General features: G+C 37.7%; 1 pseudogene; it reads right to left on the bottom strand.

Moving 5' to 3' along the window:
* Positions 1-6,718: 6,718 nt before the first annotated feature.
* Positions 6,719-6,814, bottom strand: LOC118969454 (U6 spliceosomal RNA; annotated as a pseudogene).
* Positions 6,815-7,083: the final 269 nt, after the last annotated feature.

Below are 7,083 nucleotides of genomic sequence, written 5' to 3'. Positions count from 1 at the left end.
TGCCTGAGGAACTTCCTTAAATACATCTCCTAGCACGTCTTCTGGCAAAGAATGATCTCTGCCATTGTTCATATGAAAAAAAAAATCCTTGTTTGTCTTAATTTCTGAAAGATAGCTTTAATGGGAATATGATTCTGGGTTGACAGTTTCTATTTCTTAAAAACTTTAAAGATGTTGCTTCATTGTCTTCTGCTTGCTGTAGTCTTATCTTTGTTTCTTTGCATGTAATGTTTCTTTTTCCTCTGTTTGCCTTCAAAATACTATCCTTTTTTTTTTTTTGGTTTTAAGCAGTTTGACTATGCTGTACATAGGTGTGTGTGTCCTAGTGTCCTCAGTGCTTAGATCTATGGTTTGTTTTCTTCCTCTAGTTCTGAAAAAATGCTTTAAAAATACCTCTTTACATATATCTTTTATCCCATTCTGTTTCTCTTCTCCTTCTGGGACCCCAATTACATTCATATTAGGCCAATTAACACTGTCCTGTACCTCTCGTATGCTTTGTTTTATTTCTTGTTTTTTCTTCCCTTTCTGTCTCTTCTCTCTTCCTTCCTACCTTCATCCCTCCTTCCCTCCCTTCCTTCCTTTCCTTTTCTTGTTATATTTCATTGTGGACAAATTTTTTTTAACCTATCTTCTAATTCCCTGGTTATGTCTTCAGTATTACCTGGTCTGCTGATAAACTCAGTGAAGAACTCTTCATCTTTGACAATATTTTTTTTTTACTAACATGTACTTGACTTTTTAAAAACATTCTCTCTCTCTACTATAACTCTCCTCTGCTCCTGTACATGATCCCTCTTTTCCACTAGACACTTTGACATATTAATCATGGTTATCTTAAAGATCCATGTGATTGTTTCACCATCTGGGTCATTTCTCTGATTTGTTCACTGCTTTAGCTGTTGACAGTGGATCTTTCCTTTTTTCTTACTTCATTATGTACCTTGCAGTTTTACTCTGAGTGTTTGACATTGTGTGAAAAAGAGCTATACAGTCTGAAGTAAATAGCTTTTATGCTGCTCAGTAGTAACACCCCACCCCCTTTACTTGTTTCTTCTGCAGTAAAGCTCTTAGTTGGGGAGTGGAATTCTCTGTGTCAATAGTTGAGCTGGGCTTGGGTGATTCCTTAGTGGAACTGTCCCTGGCATAGTGCAGACTTCAGGTTTTCTGTGGTTGGCTTCCATTATCTTGTGCCCATGTGGCGCCTGGGGAGCTGGAGGATCTTTCTCAGTTTCCAGTTTTACTCTCAGCTCTCGGTAGTCCCTGAAGAGCTATGTCACAGAGGCATTTCTCTCCTAACTTTTGTCCAGTGGTACATTGTTTGTGTTTGTTATTTAGTTCTAGATATATTCTGGGGGTATGTTTTCTTTGTGTTTCCTAGTCTGTTTTAGGCAGGAGCCATGTGCCTGGGCCTCAGGGTGGGGCTTCCTCTCCTTTCCCCCTCTTTCCTGTGGCAGCCAACCTCTGGGTGGTCTTACGCAGAGGCTTCCCACCAGTAATAGCAGAGCTTTTTTTGTCAAGAGTGTAGGATGCTAGGTTCAGGCAGAATGAGTTCTGCTTCTACCTCTAGCTCAGCAAAAATGGGATCTCTGGTTGGGTCCTCGGGATGAGAGGCTCCCCTACCCCTTTCCCAGAGACACACAGGTTTTACTGCTACTTCACCAGAAGCAGTGCCTCTTTATGTTTGGAGACTGAGAGAGTTTATTTCTCCTCCCTAGTAGATGGTTTTGTTTCATAGGAAGGAGTAGTTCAGGGAAGTAGCACAGCTTTAGTTTGGTCACTAGCAGCCGCTGCTAACTTCCTTTGTGCCTGTGCTGCTGAGGGCACTCTACCTGGTCATTTGCTTTGCCTCCCATTTTTGTTAGTATGCACCTGATGGAGGCCTGTGGAGACTGTCAGTGGGTGTGAACCCTTCTTGTGTCTGGTTCTACCAGTTATCCTAAACTGAGCTGCTGGGCCATGCTTCATATTTAAGAATTTGTTAAACTTTAGCTCATTTCTTTTTATCCATTTATTTGTTGGATGTTCTGTGCTCCAGTAAAGATGAAAAAGTGTGTGTATCCCGACTCTTCTTGACTGGGGCTTGTTCTTGTTTGGAATTCAGTTTACCTGGCTGCTTTGTGAACTCAGCTTTCTGATGTGCTCAGGAAAAATGATCATTTTGTAGATTTTATGGCTTTTCCCAAGGTTAGGGAAGCTCTATTTTGCATCTTTCAGCATCTTCAAAGAAAGGTAACCTTTCAGCTAATGTCACTACAGTGAGAGGTGTGTAACAAACTTTTGAAACTATGTTTTCACTACTCCCCCAGCTCCCTCAAGCCCTCCCCTTCAAGCTTGTACCTCCCATTCTATTTTAATATCTTGCCAGAAGCTATGGAACAACTGCTCAGGTGGCATATGGCAAATATAGAGGAAACCTCTGAGCCCTTACAGAGGCTATGGACTTGGAAAGGCACTGAGTTTATAGTTACTGAAATCTATTCTATTAAAAATTTAAAAGATAAAATGTTTTCTTTCTCTTTTGAACAATACAGTAAATGGCCAGAATATCAATCAAATGATAAATTAGGCAAGTGTGAAAAGAGAACAGATGGAAGAAAGGAGGAAAGATAGATGCTGACTCAGACTCACTTAGATGAGATAGAAGAATTTGGGAAATGAAATTCATCAGGTTAGGAAACTCTCTGTCATTACCTTGCCAGGTGTTAGAGAAAGGGGTGGTTTGGTAGAATATATCTCCAACCACAAAATATAATTGCTTTGAAGAATAAGATATCTGATTTCCAGCTCCACAAATGTGATGATAAATAGCAGTGACATTTAGCCTTTTAAATAACATAAATAACACTCACAAACATGGAGCCAGATTTCCTGCTGGAAAATATGGTTTGGGTGTTACATAGATTTGTTAAGTCTTTGCAATTAGACACAGAAGGCCCTTGGCTTTGTGTCAGAAATGAGAATCCTACACCCACCAAACCTGTTTGAATTATGTGCTTGGTTGTGGATCTCCTTGTTAGATCATTTGGCATCTCTCCCACAGTTTTTTAGGTAGGTGTTAGGCTTAGCTTCCAAGCAGAAATCTTGAATTGCAGCAGGAACTTGGGAAGGCTATTAGAGGGAAGCAGAAGTCATCCCTACTCCTTTCTCTAAGAAGGCTGTATGCATCAGAACCTCAGGTCACTTTCAGCCTCACTGGGGCTGCTTCTCGGAGTCTCTTTGGGATGCCATGCTTTATTACTGCCCCATCAGGTAGACTATCTCCTTACTGCCCCCTCCATAGGAAATTAGGGGCCTGGGTTATCATCACAATTTCTATATCCTCCCTTAAGGTCTGCCTGTGTTATAGCCAAAGGACTTCTATAAAGGAACGAACAATCCAGGACTATGGGTGTGAGCAAATTATTCTTGGCAAAGTCATTTCAAATGATCAAAATCTTCCAGATAAGTGATTCCTTTTCTAGTAATGTTCTGAATATAGGCTTATGAGAAGAGTTCTGTGCCTTTAAAGTAGAAAGAATTTTATTGATCATCTAGTCAATCCATTGGCTAAATATCCTTAGGAATGCTCATGCAAGCTTTGTTTTGATATCTTTTATTATAAACTGACATAAACCACTTTGAATATAAAAATATTTAGGCTCTTTTGGGTAGAAATCATTAGCTAATAGTTACATGTAGGAGAAGGTTAGATGCTGCTCTTATACCATCTTTCTAAGTAAAGAAAGCAAACTTTCCAAGTAATTAAAAATGAATTTTTCTGCAAATATAGCCATTTATTAGCAAGCATAATATTTACAAAATAATTTCATAAGCTTTACCAATTCTTGGCTTTATCTATTTATTTATTTTAATAGGGTGCTAGGACTGTTCCTAGGAAGAAAAATCCATTGAAAACAAATACAATAAATGCAATGTTAGAGCAGCAGTATTCAACAGACTACCTACCCAGACTTGGGTAACCAACAGTCCCTGAATCCATTGTCTAGACAGAGGGAGGGCCTGTGTAGAAATCAAATCTGAGCTGCCATTCTTAAACATAAATGTATGGTTAGATTCTTAAACTATAGTCTAATGACAGAGTAAATGTTTTTAAAATGTTTTAGTGTCCATTTTAAAAATCACTAATTTCAACAATGAAATCTATTTCTAAAATTATTTCGCTAATACATAAGCTGTGGCATTGGCCAGCCAATGGAGGCACTGATAGCACTTGTAGTAGCCTCTCCTGGTTATGTGTCCCTTTTATTACGTCTTAATTCATTCCCATTTCAAATTAGCCATCCCACTGTTTCCACAAATGTCTGTCAGTGAAAATAGTGAAGGAGATAGATGGTGCACAAAGGGGAGACTGATGTGTGGGTGTAGGCGCGAAGGGAGATTGAGGTCAACTACTCAGAGTGGGGATTTCACTGGTTTCCTGTGAGAAATCTATACCTTTAATATTTTTCCTAAGAAATGAGTAAGTTTACAGACTATATTCTCTCTGAACAATATATAGAAGTCATCATACCTTTTTTTCTTGATTTAAAGGATACTCTGGGCAGCAGAAGGATGGTGACAGTTCTTCAGCCTAAAATTCCACTTGGAGAGGGAAGCACATCAAGTACTGTTCAACTGTATCCTTCTTTCTACAAACCAATCATCCTTTTAAAAAGCTGCAAAAAAGCAAAAAAACAGACCTGGAACTGTTTTGGCGCTTTGTTTTGAAAGATACTATGTAAGAGCTTATCAAAGACTTGGTCAAAAGAGCCACATTAATTTTTTTCCTGTCCTCCATAAAAATTCAAATCAATTTCCTGTATGATCTGAATCTGCAAAGATACACAGAAGTTGGAAAAAAAACAAAACTCTAAAAGCAAGATTTAATTGTGTTCATTTCACTAAACTTACAGAAACCAGAATGTGGCTCAATCTATTTTGAAAAAATTTTCAGCATTAAAGGTTAAAACAAAAAGAAGCCTCTAGTTAACCTTCAATTAACCATAGCTGCCTGGCACTTTATTATTAATCAAGATTTTACTCCTCCTTGCATGGTATTTATGACATTCAATTTTATTTGGTTTCTTCAGTATAATTCTCAGAGGTGAAATAGCTCTATTTTATGGATGAAAATAGAATCAAGATGTGGAAGCCTTCTTGTGTGACCTTCATAAAGTCGTCTCCCTGCGGTTCTTTTCTTATTTTTAAAATGACAATAATGAGGTCTACTCTACTGTGCTCTGGAAGAATAGGATGAAATTGTGCAGAGAAGTGGGATAGTGTTGAAAAGAGTAAAGGTGTTGGAGCCATGTAGACAGTTTCTACCAAGTTTGAGCTGTGTGATGTTGGGCAAGGTATTAACATTCCTGAGCCTTCATTTTATCATCAATAAAAAAAAATGTGACTCCTAATCAAGACATTGCAATAGTAGATAAATTAATGTAATAAAGGACATGGTATATAAAAGACAAAAAGATAACTGCTATGGATTGAGTGTTTGTGTCTGCTCAAAATTCTTATGTTAAACCCTAGCCCCCAGTATGCTAGTAATCGAAGTGGGGGGCTTTGGGAATTGATTAGGTCATGATGGCAGAAGCTAATGAATGAGATCAGTGCCTTTATAAAAGAGACCTCAGAGGGCTCCTTCTCCCATTGCACTATTTGAGGTTAGGGAGAAAAGATTTGGTCTAGGAAGCTGATTCTTAGCAGACACCAAATTTACTGTTACCATGATCTTGGACTTCCTGGCCTCCAGAACTGTGAGAAATGTCTGTTGTTTATAAGCCACCCATTCTCTGATATTTTGTTATAGCAGCCCAAATGGTTAAGACAGTAACTTTTTTTTTCAATTGAAAGAAAACCTTGAATATGACTGCAAAGAAGTAGGGGAACCAGCATTAGACTTTGTGTGTTTTAATATTATTTTTTGTCTCTTCTGGAGAAGTTTCTTTCTCTATATTCAATATCCATATCCATAAACATGTACTGTAACACCAGTTTCCCACTTGAAAAATTCTTAATGTTTTTTTTTAAGTCCTGATCAAGAGTAAAGTTAGGCTTCTGCAGGATCTCACCCCACACTGCTTCTCTCAGAAATGGCAAAATAATTTGGACGCTGGGAGAGATAGTCATAGTTACATTCTAAAGCCATGGTTCCCAAACCATTATGCATCCAATTCATCTGGGTAGCTCTTAAAACGTCCCCAGATTTAGGATCTCTACCCCTACTCAGTAAATATGGAGTATAACAGTAGAATTTGTTTCCTAAGTGATTTTTAAAATTGATTTTTGTAATTGTAAAATACATGACATAAAATTTTCTATCTTAATCATTTTTAAGAGGACATTTCAGTGGTATTAAGTACATACACATTTTTGTGCAAAACCATCACCATCACCACCATCCATTTCCGGAACTCTTCATATTGCCCAACTGAAATTCTATACGCATTAAACAATGACTTCCCGTTCATTCTTTCCCTGGCATTGGCAACCACCATTTTATTTTCTGTCTCTATGAGTCTGCCTACTCTAGTTATCTTTATAAAAGTAGAATTGTACAGTATTTTTCCTTTTTGGCTTCTTCCACTTAACGTGTTTTCAAGATTCATTCATGTTGTGCCATGTGTCAGAATTTCCTCCCTGATAAAGACTGAATAATATTCCATTGTTTATATGTATCACATTTTGTTTATCCATTCACCCATCATAACCCTCTTCCTCAAGGGCTTTCTTTTTTAATGTGGAATGCTTCACAAATGTGTGTCATCTTGTGTAGGTGCCATGCTAATATTCTCTGATTGTTCCAATTTTATATTGCTGCCAAACAGAGTACTCCAAGTGATTTTGAAAACCACTGATGAGGCAATTTTTCCAGCTGCACCTTGGTGGGACATTAAATCAATATAAATCAATTTTATGGAGACATAGGAGAAAGTAGAACAAGTAAAAATCATAATAATAAGGAAATATATGATTTCAAAAAATTTGTTTCTGTGTACGTGTGTGTTTGTTGCAAGGGATGGTAGTGTGTAGGACTGTGACAGGACATAGGATGTATTTCTTAGAGTTGTTCTCAAGCAAAGAAATGTGAAAGCCACC

The sequence above is a fragment of the Manis javanica genome, chromosome 3 (assembly GCF_040802235.1).
Source record: "Manis javanica isolate MJ-LG chromosome 3, MJ_LKY, whole genome shotgun sequence".
NCBI lineage: Eukaryota > Metazoa > Chordata > Mammalia > Pholidota > Manidae > Manis > Manis javanica.
The sequence above is the reverse complement of the archived record's forward strand: the minus strand, read 5'-3'. Positions and strand labels throughout refer to the sequence as shown.